The 18,273-nt window shown below is 40.4% G+C and overlaps 1 protein-coding gene and 1 pseudogene across 2 annotated transcripts in view; both read left to right on the top strand.

Annotated features, from left to right (window-relative positions):
• Positions 1-18,273, top strand: part of Samd12 (sterile alpha motif domain containing 12) — a 358,721-nt gene that overhangs the window by 250,782 nt on the left and 89,666 nt on the right. The window lies entirely within an intron of this gene.
• Positions 13,141-13,991, top strand: LOC101572358 (annotated as a pseudogene).

The following is an 18,273-nucleotide window of genomic DNA, read 5'->3' as shown; positions in this document are numbered from 1 at the left end:
TGAGACAGTCTCCTAAGTCACAGAGTAGCCCAGACTGGATTTGAACTTGTGATCTTTCTGTGCGCCACAATACCTGTCTCAGGTGCCAGTTTCTAAAGTTGACATTTTAACTTCATTTTCTGTAAATATTCAAAATTTCATTTAGGAAGCCAGTGTTTTGTTTCCACTTTTAGTGCAGTTGTGGGTTCTGCTAGGGCTTTCCTGTGGCAGGCAAGGCAGAAAAGGGCACATAGAGCATCTGATCTCATCCTTCTGCGCATGACCATATTTTTAAGTGAATGCCATTCTTTTCCTTTTTAAAATAGATGTAGAAGAAAGATTGAAAGACACTAATATATTGTTCAGATTTATCAAACAATAAAGCTAGAATTTTAACCCAGGAAATTTCACTCCAGAACTCCCAATCATAACTATTCTATACTTCCTCTTAAGGAAAGCAAGAAAAAAAAAAAACACTTCAGACACAGGCATGTAAAGTACAGCTGACTTGAGTCCCCATTTCCACTAGAATGGTAACCTGGTTTTCTCAACAAGCTAGGGTGGACCCTAATACACTATCCCTTTTTCTTTGTTTTCACTACCTTGGTTGCAACAATGACTTGGTTGAAGGTAGCTCTCTCCTGAGCTGCATGGAAGGGAGCTGACCAGCTGGAATGAAGACACCACACTCGCCCTCATCAGGCAGCTGGCCCTCGGGCTCTGGCCCAGCAGAGAAATGTGATCAGTTGTGGAGAAGCTCAGGGCAGGGCAGAGCAGGGCAGGGCATGTGGGTGGGCTCTTTGCAGGGATCTTGACCAGCCTCGGCCACTGTTTACCAGCTTGTTTTTACCCCATCTCACGTGTATTCCAGCAAGCTTCTGTTTTTTAAATGACTTGTAACTACTAACTAGTGTCAGGGTATGTTTTTTTTTTTTTCTATTAATGAAGAAAAGCAATGACAGATCAATAAGACATGCCTTATTCAAGATTTGTGTTATCAAAGGGCAGACAGTGAAGCTGCTTAATGTTTTAGGACAAGTCTGCTGATTATCTTGTAAATGCCAGTGTAGTGGTTGATACAATGTGTCAGCTTGCCTAGATGACTCAGACACAGGGTTTCCCCTGGTGGGAGTTCCACCCTAGAGCCATGGGCTGCCCCAGAGTGACTCAGCACAAAAAGTGTATATAAAGGAGGTGAGGAAGGCTTCCTGGCCACCCTGCCCCGCTTCCTTGGAGAAGTCCCAGTCTTCGGAGGAGCTCGAGCTACGCAGCTGCGACACTTCGCAGTGGAACACTAGTCTTCGTAGTCAGCGTAAAAGGAAGAGAGAGGTTTGATGGCCACTGCAGCTGTTGCTTCTCCTCTGCTGCCATGAACTGCTGTCGTTTGCCTTGGCACCAGCGGAGAATAAACTGAACCCTCCACAAACTGAGCTACATAAACCTTTCCTTCCTTAAGTTTGAGTGTCGGATATTTGTCCCAGCAAAGAGTAAAAAGTAAGACAGCCAGCGTCTGCCCTTTTATGGTTTCCTTTATCAGCCCTCAGCCCCTTTTCAGACTACCTGCTACATTCTCGAGGATGTTTACTGCCCAGTGCTCTTGGTGAGAAGAGCAAAGTCTCACTCCGAACTGTGGAGGAGTCAAGACATTCCTAGGTGCAAGATGGAGGTTTAAAACACCCAGGGACAATTCTGTTGTCTACCCCAACTCTGGGCTGTTCCATTTGTGTAGGTGTCATCAAGACTGGCCTGTCTAGGAAACTTGAGTCTCCTTGCAGTTTTAGTGTCCTGTGTAGTTACGTCTAATATTTTGATCTATGAGTGCTTGCCTTTGATTTAGGGCTCTGCTCCATAGTTAAATGTTCTTTTTAATTTCTCTACTTTATCTGGAGGTTAGAAATACTTTGAATGACCCAACTTCCCCAGCATATTAAATTTGGATGTCAAGTACATGGCTTTCCTTGATAGATGGCCCAGTGAGTACTTTCTATCTCTAATTCCAATAATTTTGTAATACTGAATTATCTCTTTTTGTTCCAGAGCATTCTTTCTCCTCTAGCTTCCCTGTGTTGCATAGGTTCTCATAACTAACTGCAGTGGATTGTTTGGAAACTAATCTTGGAAGCATGTGCCCTATTATGGAAAGACAAGGAAATTGAACTTTAAAACGGCAGTATTGAACTTGAAATATAATTTATAGGGAAGAAATACAAGCAGTGTAAATCATGCTCCAGAAGGGCTCACTTTCATCTAAAAGTTGGATTGAAAAATCATGGACACATTTGTAAGTGATGAGAAGATATTTTGAAAAATAAGATCTCAAGGTTAAATGTAGAAGCATATCTAATAGTACTTAACCAATCTCCATACCTTCATTATGGGGGGAGGGTGCACGCGCACGTGTACATAATCCCAGCAGTGGATCTCTACTTTAGCTCATTTAAAAGGTGATTTTTGTTGTTGTTGTTGTTGTTGTTGTTGTTGTTGTTGTTGTTAATAAGGAGGGGAAGAGGAATTGAAGGGAAGGTAGGGAAATGGAAAAAAGAAATCAAGGTATATCATGTACTGACACAAGGTCCTTGTGATGAGGGTGATGATTATGTGTACCTAAAATATATCAATAAGCTTAATTAAAAATAAATTAATTAGACATCCCCTAAAAACTTTTAAAATAAATAAAGGTAAATTCTCTAACTTGCATGTCCTCGGGAGTTTTTCATATATTTGCATTTTAAATAAAGCCCAGGACTGTATTAATCCAATCCAGAAATGCATAGATGCCAAAAATGGAAAAGAGTTGCATTATTATCAAAGAAAATCTGAAAGAAATGTTATAAATTCAAATTTTCAGCTGTTTTCAGTTTTCACAGCACTCTATGAATAAGGAATGACTCCAGTAGCATTCATGATAAATATGCTCTTGCTGTTAGAAGCCACATACCAAAATGACCCAGATACCCTGGGCTGGGACGACACTGAGCTGTAGAATCCACCCCAAACCAAAAGAAAGCTGGTGTTCCACTACAAATTTATGATTTCAGACCTTACAGTTCTGTAAAGTCATTTCAAGGATGGTGTCATCTCATTCTTCAGTTTAGGCACATTTTGAAGCTATTCTTCACTGTAATGGTGAGGTTATAACATTTGACATCTTTATGTAGACAACTTAATTTAACCAATATAGTTTTCATTGAACCCAAGCTGTTGACGTTAAGATAGCAATCCGTCTATCAGCAAGAAGGTTTTTTCCATCTCAGTCCTGTTTTTAGAGGCTGATCAGTATTCATTGGAATCAGCCTTTCCTCCAGTAGTGGCTTCTCTTTTCTCCAGAGTGTGTTTTCTCCCAGTCACAACATGTGCAAGGTGTTGATTTACAGATTCTTAAAATGAAAGGCAGGTATTCGGTTATGCTCCATTACTCTGCATACAAAGGAAAACATTTTTATTATGAAAGCAAGATTGTGCCAGTTCTCGAGACCATGTCACTTTTGCAAGGACGAGAGGACAATGCCACATTTCCTGTGGCTTTGATGTCTGTGACTTCCACTTACTAAGGTATCCAGGCATCCTCTGAATAAAGCAAACCATTGTACAAAACTTAAATTCACAAAATAAGGGATCAGTGAGATTTACTTTGGTTTTTGGTTTTGTTTGTTTGTTTGTTTGTTTGGTTTTAGTCCTAAAAAAGTTGTCTAACATAATGTCCATGATGCTATAGTGATTAAAAATGCAGAATTTGAAATCTGGAAGTCTTAGGTTTGACCCAGAGCTTCAGCTTTACCGGTGAGAAGTCTTTTGTCAGGATTGTTAACCTCCTTGATTTTGCCTCTGATAAGTGAGGGAACTAATTGTGCCTACCTGAGAGAGACACTGACAAGATAATTCAAGTCAGAAAACTTAGCAGAGTGCCTGGAATAGAACCAGGCCCCAGCAACTAGATTATACATAAATGTTTGTGTGTGTGGAAATATATGCACGTGCATGCAAATATATATATTTGCATAACGTATATGTTACATAGTGCTCAAGTACATAGTGTCCTGTGATTATACCGTACTCATAGTGTTTATGGAAAATGATCAAATCAATAGATGATGTATACACAGAATTTTTAGCAGATTTAGCTTACCAATTACGTATTGCAGACCACTGTTAAAATTCATTTTCCTTCTCTGCATACATACCCTCGAACTGTAGGGCTAGGTGACCTAGGAATGTGCTGGATGGAATAGTGAAGCTGCCTAAGCTGCTTTTCAAATCACCGTGGGCAAAAGGGAAAGTTTGTCCGAGAATCGGCCAGCACCTCTTTACCCCAGGAACCCTGTTTGAGTGTGTATTCCCCCAGACACAGGCAAATGCCCTGTCAGGAGTTTATGGGGTGCGGTGTTATGTTCAACATGTGTGAAGGAGATGGGAAAGCATGCTTGGGCAGAGAGAGGCACAGACAAGCTGTGATCCAGCCACGGGCAGCCCTCGGCCAGCCCTTGGACAGCTCTAGAGCTAGAACCGCCCTTTGAAGTTGGGACTAGGGCCCCTGCCTGGGCAGACCTGTGAACCTTGCACCAGTCATGGTACAAGGCCGTTCTCAGGGGGGGCAGGCTGTTCTCAGGAAGGTGCTTGTGACCTTGGTGAGGTGCTGTTCTTTACCCAGGGCAATGCCAGAAGAGCTGAGAACCATGGATAAGCCATGCTGGAAGCATCTGACAAGGTCTTTCATTCTTGAGGAGGATCAGTGGTGACAAGCAAACCAGTCAGTAAAATCCATACCAGTCAGTGCAATGGGGCACTCTTAGGAACTGAGGTGTGATTTAAGTTATCTGATTTCTCCTTTCTCTCTCTACTTTCTCCTCTTATTCTTCCATCAACCATTTATTTATTTTTGTTCTTTGCTTTTTTACAGTTCTATGGAAGTATAACTCATGTACAAGGAACTGCACACATATAAAGTGTGAAATGTGATGAGTTTTGGCCTATGAGTACCCTGTGAGTCCATGACAAGAATCAAGTTGATGAACATGTATATTGCTTGCAGAGGTTCTGCATTTCTTTTTGAATCCATCTCTCTCCACAATCAATCTTTTGCAGTACACAAAACTGCTACGTCAGTGTAAAATTTCCACTTTCAGAATCTTGTGTAAATGGAACTGATGGCACTCTAATGAGGGCTGCAAATAAAAAAGAAGGGAAAGATTCTTTCTTCTCAAAGGGTGTCATTGTGGAGAGAAAGACCAGGCAGTAGAGAGGGTGTAGCAGGTGAGCCTTGGAGTTGGAAACAGTCATTTGAGAATCTGCCCTTGCTGTCCACGTGATCCCAGGCATGTTATTGAAATCCTTAAACACCACTTCCTCATGGTAACAGTGGTGAAAATAATGGAACCTATCTAGTGGATTGCCTGAAAGATTACATTAAAGAATGAGAAATTGCTGGCACTTATGCCCAGCCCTTAATAATTGGCCAATAAATTGTTTATGGTGATGTTTTTATTATAATGATGATGGTGTCAAAGGTTTATGGCTTCATTTCCATGCAATTCCTTTACCTCTCTGTTGGGTTAAACTCTAGATTTAATCTCACCCAAGAGAAAGGCTGATACTGTGTGATCAAGCCCCCATGCACTGTATTCATCACAACCTACAGACTCCAGGGCACTGTGTTCTGTGGCCCTTGCACTGCTTGGCGTGTTCTGGGGACTCGGCTTGCTAAGTGACTGCACATTCACTACGTGGCCACTTGCTCTGTCTTGAGCCATGCTGCCGATACTTTGTCCTCCAGATTCCTTCGCCCATCTCCAGGTTCACCTGAGGAGTATCCTGTGGACCACATCACCAGTCTGTCCACTTAGCCCTGGTGTTCCACAAGGGGCCAGTCTGGAGCTCCTCTCTGCCAGCAGTCTTTTTCTTCTTGCCCTTGAGCTCGTGTGTGAGGTCTGGAATGGTGACTCCCAGGCTAAAACTCCAGACTTGCCTTCTGCTTTGGGCTCTAGACTGTGTGCCCACATGCCCACTTTGCCTTCTGTTGAATGTCTCATGGGCATGGGAAGTACAGATGTATTATCAGTACAAACCAAAAGTATGGCTCTTTCCCTTGTACCTGTTCCCTTGGTGTGTCTCAAGACAGCAACTGCCCTTGGTTTAGTGCCCAAGCCCAGAACCAAAGTATCTCCCTTGACAGCCCCTTCCACATTGCTTCAAGTACCAACTCTGTCACTCTGATGTGTAGAATTTCTCCTCTCTGCTCCTCTTCCTAGCACCTTGTCACCAGGGGGAGCTGCCATCATCCATGAGCCCAGCAGAAACTAGTTTCCTAACTAGTTTCCCTATACTTAGACATCACCTAGATTCTCCAAGTAGATTTCTTTTTAGAGGAAACAAGAGAGAGCACTTTGCAATATAAATTTTACCCCTGTCACCTCCCTGCTCAGAATCTGCACTGACTTTCCATTGCACTGGTAGTGAATACCCAGATCTGTGCTCTGCCTCTGAGACTGAGTGTGCTCTGGCCCTGGAGTGGCACTCTTTCTTCATCTCATGCCTCCCCTGACGTCTCCTTGTGTGACTTCAATGGCTTTCTTGTGTTTCCTTGAATCTCTGTCTTCTTTTTTTCTTTTACCTTAGATACTCTTTGCCTTCCTTCTTTTCCTTTTTAGGCATGTTTCCAGAGAAAGGTTTCTCAGTATCACCATTAGGATACCATCCACTCTGGCACTCTGTTCAAGCTCTGGAGTGAGTTATGCAGCTCCCACAAGGGTATTGATGGCCTTGGATCTATTTCCTAAAAGGAAAGATCATACTTGGAATTTTTTATTTCACATAATGAGTGGAATACACTTCAGTGCACTAAGAGGAGAGAGGGTATCACATCTCCATTTACAAGGAAAGACACTAAATGTTGAAGAAGTGGATTATTGCAAAAGTGATCATGTGGCTAATGCCCTGGACAGCCAACCCTGGACCACCTCTGGACTCTGGGCTCCAAATGAAGACCTCTTTCATTCTATCATCAACTTCCTAATTGAGTTTATGATCTTCACAGGCATTGTTCCAGGATTTTATCACATTTTCAAAACCCTTTCATATTTGCTGCCCTTATTTCAGCTCTACAAAGGCAAGAACACAGTTTCTATCTCTTCTGCTGCACGTATCTGAAGCTGGGATGATTCTTGCCTGTTAATCCCTGATATTAACAAAATTAACATTTAAGAAGTCTCATGGAAAACAAATCCCTCATTATCAGGGAAAGAATGTCAAAGTTGGTTTGAAATTTATCTAAGCGTGACTTTGACTATGGGTATTATTTCAAATTAATCATAGGAACCAGCACTTTTTCAGTACTCTTGCAATATGTGAGTGTGGCCTTGTTTGGCTGTTAAGGCAATGAGTAGAATATGGAGGAAGACATTTGTCAATAAACATCTCTCATGCTTCTTGCTAATTAATTTTAAAACATGCCTAATGCACTGTGGATTGCTCACCCAGTGACACAGAATTTTAAAAATCCTAAAGTAATGCCTGGGAATACTGACAAATAAAAGCAAACTGCCAAGGGCTTTGGTCTACCGATCAAAAACAGAACAGGCCTCGAAGACTGTTTATTATGTCATAAATCTTCAGCTATAGTCTCCATTAGGTTGGTACTAGAGTCTTTGCTTGCAAAATTGGCTCTGAGGTACAAGAGAAGTAATTGCTGGGTCTTCTCAGGGACTGAAACAAAATCCCCAAACAAAATGTTTTAGGTGGTTTTTTTTAAATTAATTTTTAGAGGAGATTTAGTAACTATGTGTACCATAAACAACATATTTAACCTTTAATTTGCTGTTGGAAGCTGTGTATTCCTTTTTAGAGGGCTAAAAATAATGCAGGGCCACATTTTTACTCTGTTTGCAAAGCTCCATAATATAATTTCTTTCTGAATTTATAGTTCAGATGGGAATTAGTGTTTTTCCAATTTCCTCCTATTAACATCATCAGCACCTGAATATAGTCAGCCAAAAAATAGATTGTCTGAAACAGTCCTTTTATCCAAGACTGGTTTTAAAAAAATCATACAGTTCCCATCAGTGCGATAAATTACTTACAGTAACCACAGTGCAAACTTCCATTAACCCTTCTCTTTCCTGCCAGAGAAAGACCTGTGGTAAACTGCTACTCATGCTGCTTCAGCCGAGTGGTTGACCAGCATTGGCAGCAGGCTGTCATCTCAGGTAGAGGTAAGAAGAAACGTGTTGGTCTTGGAAGGCTTTCCCTGCGTGTTCTTGCCAGGAAATGAGGTAACGATTGGCTGACCTCTGCATCCTTGCTGGCTCTGACATCGGTTGGTTGGTCGCCACACTGAGCAAATCAGGGCTGTCAGGGTAGGGGATTAGGACAGCGGCTCTGCAGTGTGTCTTTACTTTATAGAAAACAAAAGGGGTGCTGCAGGCCAGTGCTTAGCTACCTTGGTCACAGTGGGCTGCTAATGTACAGTAGGCTACTCAGAACAAATGACTGGCAGAGCTTGTACCCCATTTCAAGAGTCAGTGAGCCCTGGGTGAAAGACTGCCCAAATTCCTTTTCACTGGAAACAAAACTGGAGCTGGGAAAGGAGGGTGAAAAGTCAGATGTTGCGAGAGGAAACCTGTGAGCCAAGTGGAACCTATTTGATGACTTGTTTGGCTCTCACAGTATGGAAAAAGATGAGCGAATTTTATATTCAGGAACAAGTTCATACAACTTACACATTTTTAGCTGTTCTTAGCTCAAAAATAGGAAAAGTAACAACACTTAGCCTATATTCTAGCTGCATTTTTTGCATAGCCAAACTAGATTAAAATTACCCATTTTAGGAGAAAAAAGTGCCCAAAACAGACTGTACTACCTAGTCACAGTGTTCTGGGAGACCAGTCCCTTCACACAGTAGTGTCATCCCAGCAGCTACAGCCCCAGGACCTTCAAGAGTTTGAGAAATGCATGGTCAAATAAGTGCTAAGGAAAAGTGATTTAAATAGTACTTATGAGTGATTAACATTTTGAAAACAAGCTACTGAAGTTTGTATCATTTTTACCTATATGAGTCGGCTTTCCTGAGATGCAGTGGTAGCTTGACACATAGGTGAGGTTTGTCACTTGTGGGAGTGGAGCAGATGAGCAGAGAATCACAGCCTCTGGTAGGGGGAGAAGTGCTGTCTTCTCCCCCTGGCTCCTCCCTCACCCACTGCATTATTTTTATGCATGTATGTATTTTGTAGTACTGGGGAGTAAACCTAGGCCTCTACACTGAGCCATACCTCCGTTCTTTTCACTGTTATGTTGTTGTTTAAAGGTCCCCCTGAGTTGCTATATTGCCCAGGTTGGGCTCAAACTTGTAATGTCCTGCCTCAGCCTCCCAAAGTGCTGGAATCTCACCTACCCTTTCTTTCATTCTATGCTCTGCTCTTTTCATTGGTTTAATTCTGTGGTAGATTTCCTCTATGTGGCAGTAGAGACAGCCACTAACAGCAAGCCACTAACAGCCACTAGCATTATATTGTAGCTTGGACATGGTCCAAGAAGAAAAGAGAACCTTCCTCTTCACCACCAGAACAATTCTAGTAATGAGCTTGTATTTATGCTGCCTGGGTCTGACACTCAGCATCAATGTAGCAAATGTTTGTTTCATGCCTGCGTTGAACTGGACTCTGCTGGGCACTTGACATACCTGAAGCTAGCACAGTTTACACTGCAGGAGGGATGGGCAGAAATTGGAAAATTAAAGGAAAGTGTAATAAGAAAGTTACATAGTACTGCACTTGAGCAGTGAGAAGTACCACAGGGAAATTGAGTTTTGGTGTTTTGTTTGTTCGTTTTGTTTTGTTTCATTTTTTTTACAAAGAGCTCCACATGGACAGGAGGAAGTTGCTAACTTGCCCAGGCTGGGCTTGAATTTGTGGTCCTCCTATTTCAGCCTCCTAGGGTGCTGGGATTACAGATGTGATCCACTACACCCAGTGAGAAGTTCTCTGACCAGCGAGGTGGCTTAGCAAAAATGGCATGTTCATGGTATTGGTTGCACAGTAAGGCATCTTACTGGGGATGTCATCTCTTGTATTTCACAGCACTCCCACTGGTGGGAGGAGAAAAGAGAAGAGACTGAGGCATGCAGGCCTAATGTGGGTCTTTACATGCAGCAGAGCAGGGCTCCTTGGGCTCCTGGGGTACCTTTCAGGTTTTCATATGCTGCTTCCTTTGCCTGCTTCCTGAACCCTGATTGCCTTTATCCTTCCTTCTCACCTTGTTGACTTCTATCCTTCCTCAAGGTCTCTAGAAATTGTTAGGTGTCCTCCTGTGGCTCTCTAGAAATCATCTAATTAATCTCCATTTTCCTGGCTCCTGAGAAAGGGGGAGGTTCACCCCACAGTGGTTCGCACACAGACTGTGTAAGAAGGGGATAGAAGGGCCATGCAGTGGCTGCCTTCAGGGACCCCTCAGTCTCTGCTGTTCTCTGGAATGGGGACCTTTGTGCATGGTGAAATTACCCAGTGCTCCCATGGCTACCCTTGCATCTCTTCTGACCATTAGCCCCCGCTTTCCTGAGTGGTGCTTTTGATGCACAAATTGGCAGACATGAGTACAGGAAGGATACCAGGTGAGTGGGATGAATTCCTAGGTGGCAGTGTAGGAAAAGGGTTAGCAGCATGACCTCTGCCTATAATTTGTATCCCAGATCTGCAGCTTTTCACCTTTCATTGTTTACATAGCGCTTAATGAGTTATAGATGATAACAGCATCTTTAAAAGGTTGTTAAAAGCAAAACAATCCATGTCAAGCTCTTAGGAACATGTTTAACACATAGTAACTTCTCAGTAAATATGTGCTGTCACCGTCATTTTTATAATAAAGGGAGAAAATGAAGCATTGGCCGCCAGCCTATGAGCTGTAGTACTCGTGATGTGACCACAGTGATTCCAAGTTGCAGGGCACGTGTTTCTCTATAACTTCATTTGATCCCCACTGGCAGTCAATTAATGAGCAAAATTTTTATCCACATTTCAGAGATAAGGAAAGTAATTCCCAAGTTATTTTTCCTGGACATAAATCTGTAGTTTTCTATTGTGACCCTATGCTTTTGTGAGATTCTGCCTTTCTCCTTGTTTTTGGTTCCCCAACTTCCAGTTTTGGTATCATGGAGTGACTGGAGGGGTACAGACCCTAACTGTGGTACATGGTCATACACTTAGCACCTGTCACAAATAGATTATACAAAGTATCAATAGTGAAATATCAGAACTGAACCAATATTTTGAACAGATGGATTTAGTAGGTGCTTACAGAGTGTTCCACCCCACAACATCAGAATATGCCTTTCCAATGCACACAGAACATTCTCCAAAATAGGCCACATACTAGCTCATAGAATATTGTTAAATGCATGCAGAATTGAAATTGTCCCATGTATGTTATCAGATCATTTTCCAGTGAAATTGGAAATTGATGATAAAAGAAGCTATAAAAACTTCATAAGCACATAGAAATGAACACCCTTCTGAACAACCAAGGGTCACAGATGAAATGAAAGAAAATATTAGACAGTTTTTAGAATGAAACAGTGACACTAGGACAGTATACCAGAATTTATGGGAAGCAATGAAAGCATTTATATGGGAGAAATTTATACTAGTGAATTTCCATATCAGAGAAACAGAGCAAGCTCAAATAACCTAATTTGAACATCAGTCTCCTAGAAAAAGAAGTATAAGTCAAGCCAAAGCTTATATGAGGGAGGAAATTATAAAAATCAGAGCAGGAATTATTTCATTATAGAATAAGAAAGCAATACAAAGAGTCAGTGAATCAAAGAGTAGGTTGTTTTGAAAAACCCTTGTCCAACTCTATGAAAAAAAGGAAAGAAAAGAATCATCATCCAATTAAGAATAAAAAAGGTGAAATCACCACAGAACCTGAAGAAATCCAGATCATCATTCCTACTTTAAGAACCTGTATTCTAATAAGGTGGAAAACACAAAAGTAGATTCCTAGGTACATATGAATTACCAAAGCTGAATCAAGAAGATATTAAAATTCTGAATGAACCAATATCAGTCAATGAAATTGAAAATGGGATTTAAACCTACCAAAAAGGAAAAGCCCAGGCCCTGACAGGTTCACTACTGAATTTACAAGAAATTTAGAGAAGGGTTAATGCTGTTACTTCTGAAACCCTTCAGTGAAATTGGAAGGAAAGCAATACTCCCAAACTCATACATGGAAGTAAACTTACCCTAATATCAAAACCAGAGTTGTATTCAATCAAAAGAGAACTATAGGCCAATCTCCTTAGTGGACAGAAAAGTTCTCAGTAAGGTACAGGCAGACAGAATGCAGTAAATCATAAAGAAGTTTATACAACCTGATCAAGTAGGATTCTCCCCAGGAATACAGGGATGGTTTAATACATGCAAATCAGTAAAGGTAATATACCATATAAACAGAGCCAAGGACAAAAATCACATGGTCATCTCAATAAATGTAAGAAAGCATTTGACAAATTCCAACACTAATTCATGATAAAAACGCTACAGAAAATTGGAATAGAAGGTCTTCATCTCAATCTGATAAAAGTCTACGACAAACCAACTGCCAGCATCATACTAAATAGACAAAAACTGAAAGCTTTTATTCTACAATAAAGAACAAGACAGTGCTATCCACTATCACTACTTTTATTCAATATAGTTCTGGAGACATCAACCAAAGTGATCGGACAAGAGAAATAAAAAGAATAAGGATAGGAAAGGAAGAAGTTAAATTATCATTTTTTGTAGATGATATAATACTCTACGTAGAAGACCCAAGTAAATCCATAAGAAGACTTCTAAGTTTAATAACCAAATGCAGTAATGTAGCTAGGTACAAAGTCAACACTCAAAAATCAGTAGCATTTCTATACACGGATAACAAATTTACTGAGAGTAAAATCAGTGAAACAACACCTTTTGCAGTATCATCCAAAAAATTAAATACTTAGAAATCTAACAAAGAAAGTAAAAGACCTTTATATTGGAAACCCTTATACAAGATATCCCTTGTACTTAGGTAGGAAAGACCCATATATTGAAAATGCCATACTGTCAAAATTTTTAAGCAGATTTAGTGAAATCTCAATCAAAATACCAATAGCTGGGGGCCAGCGGCTGGCAGGGAGGCCTCGGCCTGGGTGACTGGCAGGCCCGTGCGGCCGGGGTCTGCAGAGGATTCAAAATGACCAATGAAGAACCTCTTCCCAAAAAGGTTCAACTGAGTGAAACTGACTTCAAAGTTATGGCAAGAGATGAGTTAATTCTAAGATGGAAACAATATGAAGCATATGTTCAAGCTTTGGAGGGAAAGTACATGGATCTTAACTCAAATGATGTAACTGGTTTAAGGGAGTCAGAAGAAAAGCTAAAGCAACAACAAGAATCTGCATGCAGGGAAAACATCCTTGTAATGTGACTAGCAACCAAGGAGCAAGAGATGCAAGAGTGTACTACTCAAATTCATTGCCTCAAGCAAGTCCAGCAGCCGAGTGTTGCCCAACTGAGATCAACAGTGGTAGACCCAGCAATCAACTTGTTTTTCCTAAAAATGAAAGGTGAACTGGAACAGACTAAAGACAAACTGGAACAAGCTCAAAATGAACTGAGTGCCTGGAAGTTTACGCCTGATAGGTAAACAAATCATACTCCCCAGTCAAGACTTCCCTGACAGTCCCACTATGAGAAAGCTGTGGTGGGACAGCCAAGTACATGTTTCCACACCAAGACTCAGACTTTGAGAAAAAAAAAAAAACACCAAAACTACATTCTTATACTGTGCAGCTTGTGATGGTTAATGTAAAACTGACCAGATGAACCTTGTGCTTCAGCTTTTTTTTCTTCTCCTTCCCACTGCTTCAGAGGCCTGATGTCGCCACACTATTTCAAAGAAGAGGCCACCTTTGAAAAATTCCCCTTCTAGAACATTTAAACACTTGAGAAATGTTTCTGTTTGAAGAAAATAGAGGGAGAAACAGAAGTCTTCAGTCTGTGACACAGTGTCTTCAGACAATTGGAGGATTGAAAACCTACAGAGATTTCAAATCATGAATTGAACATGTAAAATTCCAGTTAAATGTAAAAAAGGAATACGCATCGCTCTTAACCTTGACACAGTGACTTAGAGACACTGTATATCATTTTTACCATTAAGACTGTGGACTTCATGATTGTTGTTCAATTTCTGGGTCAAAACTCAAATCAGGTGAATTTTGCCTTTGAAGGGTTTTTTGCTAAGAACCAACTTCAGTAATCACAAGACAAATATTGATGTTGGTAAAGTAGTATATATATTTTAACCATTTAGCTTAGGGCTCTGTATTATTTAATAGACCCTAAAATGGTTTTAATCAATGGTTTGTTCTTTGAATGGTTACAAAAACTGTAGAAAATCTTTTAACTAAGGACTGTACAAAGAAGGAGTGGTATCAAACTTCAGGCTTGAACTGTTTGAAGCATTCATTTCACAACTAGATTGTATAAGGATAATCAGCTGTGATGAGACTCGCTGCATAATTTTTTCAATAGTGAACTTTATGAAACCCTCATCCCATTCAACAGGCACATGTTAAAAGAGTGTTGTCTTTGGTGTTAATGGGAGAATGTGTTCCTTCATTGTATTTGAGCCTTTTGTGTTCACACGTCTGATATTAAATTAAATGTGTCTTGAAATAAAAAATACCAATAGCTTATCTCCTATAATTAGAGAAAAGAATCCTAAAATTAATTTAGATACAGATGAGACCTACACATCTAGCAATAACAAAAGCAATTTTAGCTACAAGAGACCTCATCACAATCCTTGTCTTGAAACTATACTACAGAGCTACACTGATTTAAAGAAAAAAAAGAGAGAGAGAAATCAGCATGGCACTGGCCAAAAAAAGCAGATGAACAAGTTAGAAGATACAGAACTAACTTCAGGTACATTCACCTACTTCATCTTTGATAAAGAAAGGGGCCAAACACCTTCATTGTATAAAAGATAGTCTCTTTAATAAATGGTGCTAGAAAAACTGGCTTTCCACATGTGAAAGACTCTATTTAGACACATATCTCACCTTGAATTAAACTAAAATTAAAGTGGATCAAAGATTAAATATTGAAGCAGAAATACTAAATCTAGTGGAAGGTAGAATAGGTGGAAGTCTTGAAGACATTACTGTAGGCAAAGGCTGAATAAAATTCTAATCTCACAGGAACTCTCACAAAGAACAACTAAGATCTCATTAAAAAGAACCAGACTGTAGGAAAAATTTCCCAGCTCTTCCTCAGAGGACTAATATCTAGACTGTATAAAGAACTCAGAAATGAGGCCTCCAGATTTAAAGATGCAATACAAAAATGGGCATCTCAAATAAAAATGACTTCTCAGAAAAAGAATTAGAAAGAGCAAATAAATTATGAAAAATGTTCAACATCGTTGGTCATTCAAGAGATATAAATTAAAACAATGGTGAGATTGCATCTCAAGAAAGAATGGCTATTATCAAGAATTCAATGACAAATCCTGGAAGGACTGTGGGGAATAAGGAACCTTTCTCCACTGTTGGTAGGTGTGTCACCTGGTACACCACAATGTTATATGTACACACATGTTTAAAGCACCATAGTTTATAATAGCTAAATCTTCAGAATATTCCTAATGTCCATGAACACAATGGATAAAGAAGATGTTTTTTTTTTTTCGTACAATAGAGTACTACTACTCTGCTATAAAGAAGGGTGAACTTGAGACATTTCTAGCTATATAGATCCACCTTGAGATCAAACTGTTAAGTGAAATAAATTGGTACGTATGTTCAAATACCATATTTCTCAGGTGTGAGAAAACAAAAGTGTAAATAAGTACCAAAATGTATAATAGACATTAGGAAATGTGAAGATAATGTTCACGTGAGAAGGGGAATAAGGGCGGTCAGAGGGGGGAAGGGAAGAAGGACAAGAAAAAGAATAAGAAAATGAAACAAAGCTTTTGTAAATAAGGGGGCTGGTCCTGCTAGCCTACTAGCCTGGCAGGAAACTAAAGAAGACATTTGTTTTCAAGTGTGGATTCTGGAAGGTCTAAGAACTAGAACCAAGCCTTCTAGTTATTTTAAATTTCAGCTTTTTACCAGGAGAAAAAGATAAACACCCCTCAGCTTTCTTGGAATGTTTAATAGAGGAACAGATTATTATTACATATAAATTCATTATGCAGTAAGCTCCAGATATTAGAAAAGAGCTACAAAAGATGAATTTAGATTTAGACAACTTGATATTTTAGTAAAAACTGCTTCTTAGTGTCCTATAATCAGGACTGGGAGAAAACCAGAGAAAGAAAGCAAAGAGATTAAAAAAAAAAAAATGGCTGTCTTTGTTATGGCTTCAAACAGACACTAAGGCTGATTCTCTGGGCTCCAAGAAGAGTTCAGTGACAATGAGGTTCATGTGCTACTACGTCAGAAGCCAGACCAACATAAGAGGGACTGCCTCAGGAGGCCCCAAGCCATGCCCTGACTGCCAAGGCAGCCATGAGAAGTGAGACTGCACCCTGAGGTGCAGGCCCCAGAGCTCATTCTCAGCTTTCCAGGTGGTCCAGTAGGACTGAAGGGCCCTGGGCCTGCCTCCTCCCTCCGGCCAGACTGTTATCTCTACCTGTCATCTCCATGGAGGAGCCCTGAGTAATCATGACTAAAGGAAACCCAGCCTATAGCTGGACATTGGCAAAAGTCTCTTTGTCCTTCTCCAACCCTGATCTTTCTTCCAGTCATCGTACCTCAGTAGAAACAGACTTTAGAAGACGTCTTGCTTTATCTGTAACAGAGATACTACAGTATATTCGGTTGCTTACTAATCAAATTGATGCTGAGACTGTTATTTTACAAATGTAATGTATATTGTTGTTCATATATATAAAACTATTTCACTAGTTAAAACAGATCCCAAGGACAGATAAAATCCTGTCCACATAAAGTTCTAAAGATACTGGTTACACAGTGTCTAATAGGTTTGGGCCTACAGTTAGAGCCAGGCCTTGCATTTGTGACATAAAACTCAGCCTCAGTGTTAAGGAAAAAATCCCTTGGCAGTGCCCCTTGCTTACAATGGAGGCCATATCTAAAATGCTGAATGGAACATTGGTTTAATCTGACTGGATGCTATGTATTTCATGAGAAGTGTATAAGTTCATCTGGTTGATTTCTGATGTAACTCAGGTATTTCATATTGATAGTAAATACAGGTGTGACTTTTTAACTAAAGCTGGAGGGACTTATAGCAAACTGTCACACTCCATAAATAAAGGGCTCTAAGAGCTAGTGAGTTACCATTGCTATGCCTCAAAAGTTTATAAATTATGGGGCCAGGGAGATGGCTCAGTAGAATAAGCACTTCCCTTGCAAGCACAAGGGCCTGAGTTCAATCCCCAGTTCTGAAAAAAAAAAAAAAAGTTTATAAATTTACTGGTTAGCTCAAATGCTCATGCTTTGATTATACATGTTCTAATCTCTCAGAAAATTCTTTCCTGTAAGATACCAAAACCCAGGTAATTATACAGGTAAAACCTATAGCAAATATGCTAGATTACTTTTAAGATTACTTTTACTAGGATCCACCAGATTTTGTCTGTAGAGATATATTAAGGCCTTAACGGTCCATCTCATACAGCTCAGGTGAGCTGAGCCTTCTCAGGATTTCCTGTCATACATCAAGAAATCCACTACAGGGAAGTTTCCCTCAAATTCCCTTGACAGGGCTGCCTGCAGGAGGACTTAAAACCAAAAAGTTGTATCTTGCTCAGTGGGCCCCATATATCTGACACAAACTGCAGAAGTTAGAAGGGTTTGCAGGAATGAATTTGTTCTGAGTCGAGGTGTTTCATAGTAGAAAGGAGACAGAATGGAATTATGGACAGAAAATGAGAATAGTGATACTAGCAGCCTGCAGGAATGGAGGCCAGTCGGGAAACAGGGAAAACATTAATGTTTCCCTGGATCCAAACAGAGAGAAGGGACATTTCAAGCAAAAATGTCCAAAGCTGCTAGAAAGGGATTTAATCAATTTTACCTGAGCAGTGGTGCTCATAATCTCATTGGCTGACCATAGTTTTGTCCCACCTCATGCCCACCTAAGAAAGTTCTCCCATGTTCTCCACCACCTGAAACCCACCTCACTGCATGGTTTTTCTCTAGAAAAATCTCTGGAAGAGACAACTTCCCAGGGACAACCTGCTTGGGCCCCCCTCCTAGGTCACTATCAACATACACAGCAGGTGGCAAAGCTGAGCTTT

Source organism: Octodon degus, unplaced genomic scaffold (genome assembly GCF_000260255.1).
Source record: "Octodon degus isolate 3935 unplaced genomic scaffold, OctDeg1.0 scaffold00179, whole genome shotgun sequence".
Lineage (NCBI taxonomy): Eukaryota > Metazoa > Chordata > Mammalia > Rodentia > Octodontidae > Octodon > Octodon degus.
Note: the sequence above shows the minus strand (reverse complement) of the source record. Positions and strands in the feature narration are given on the sequence as shown.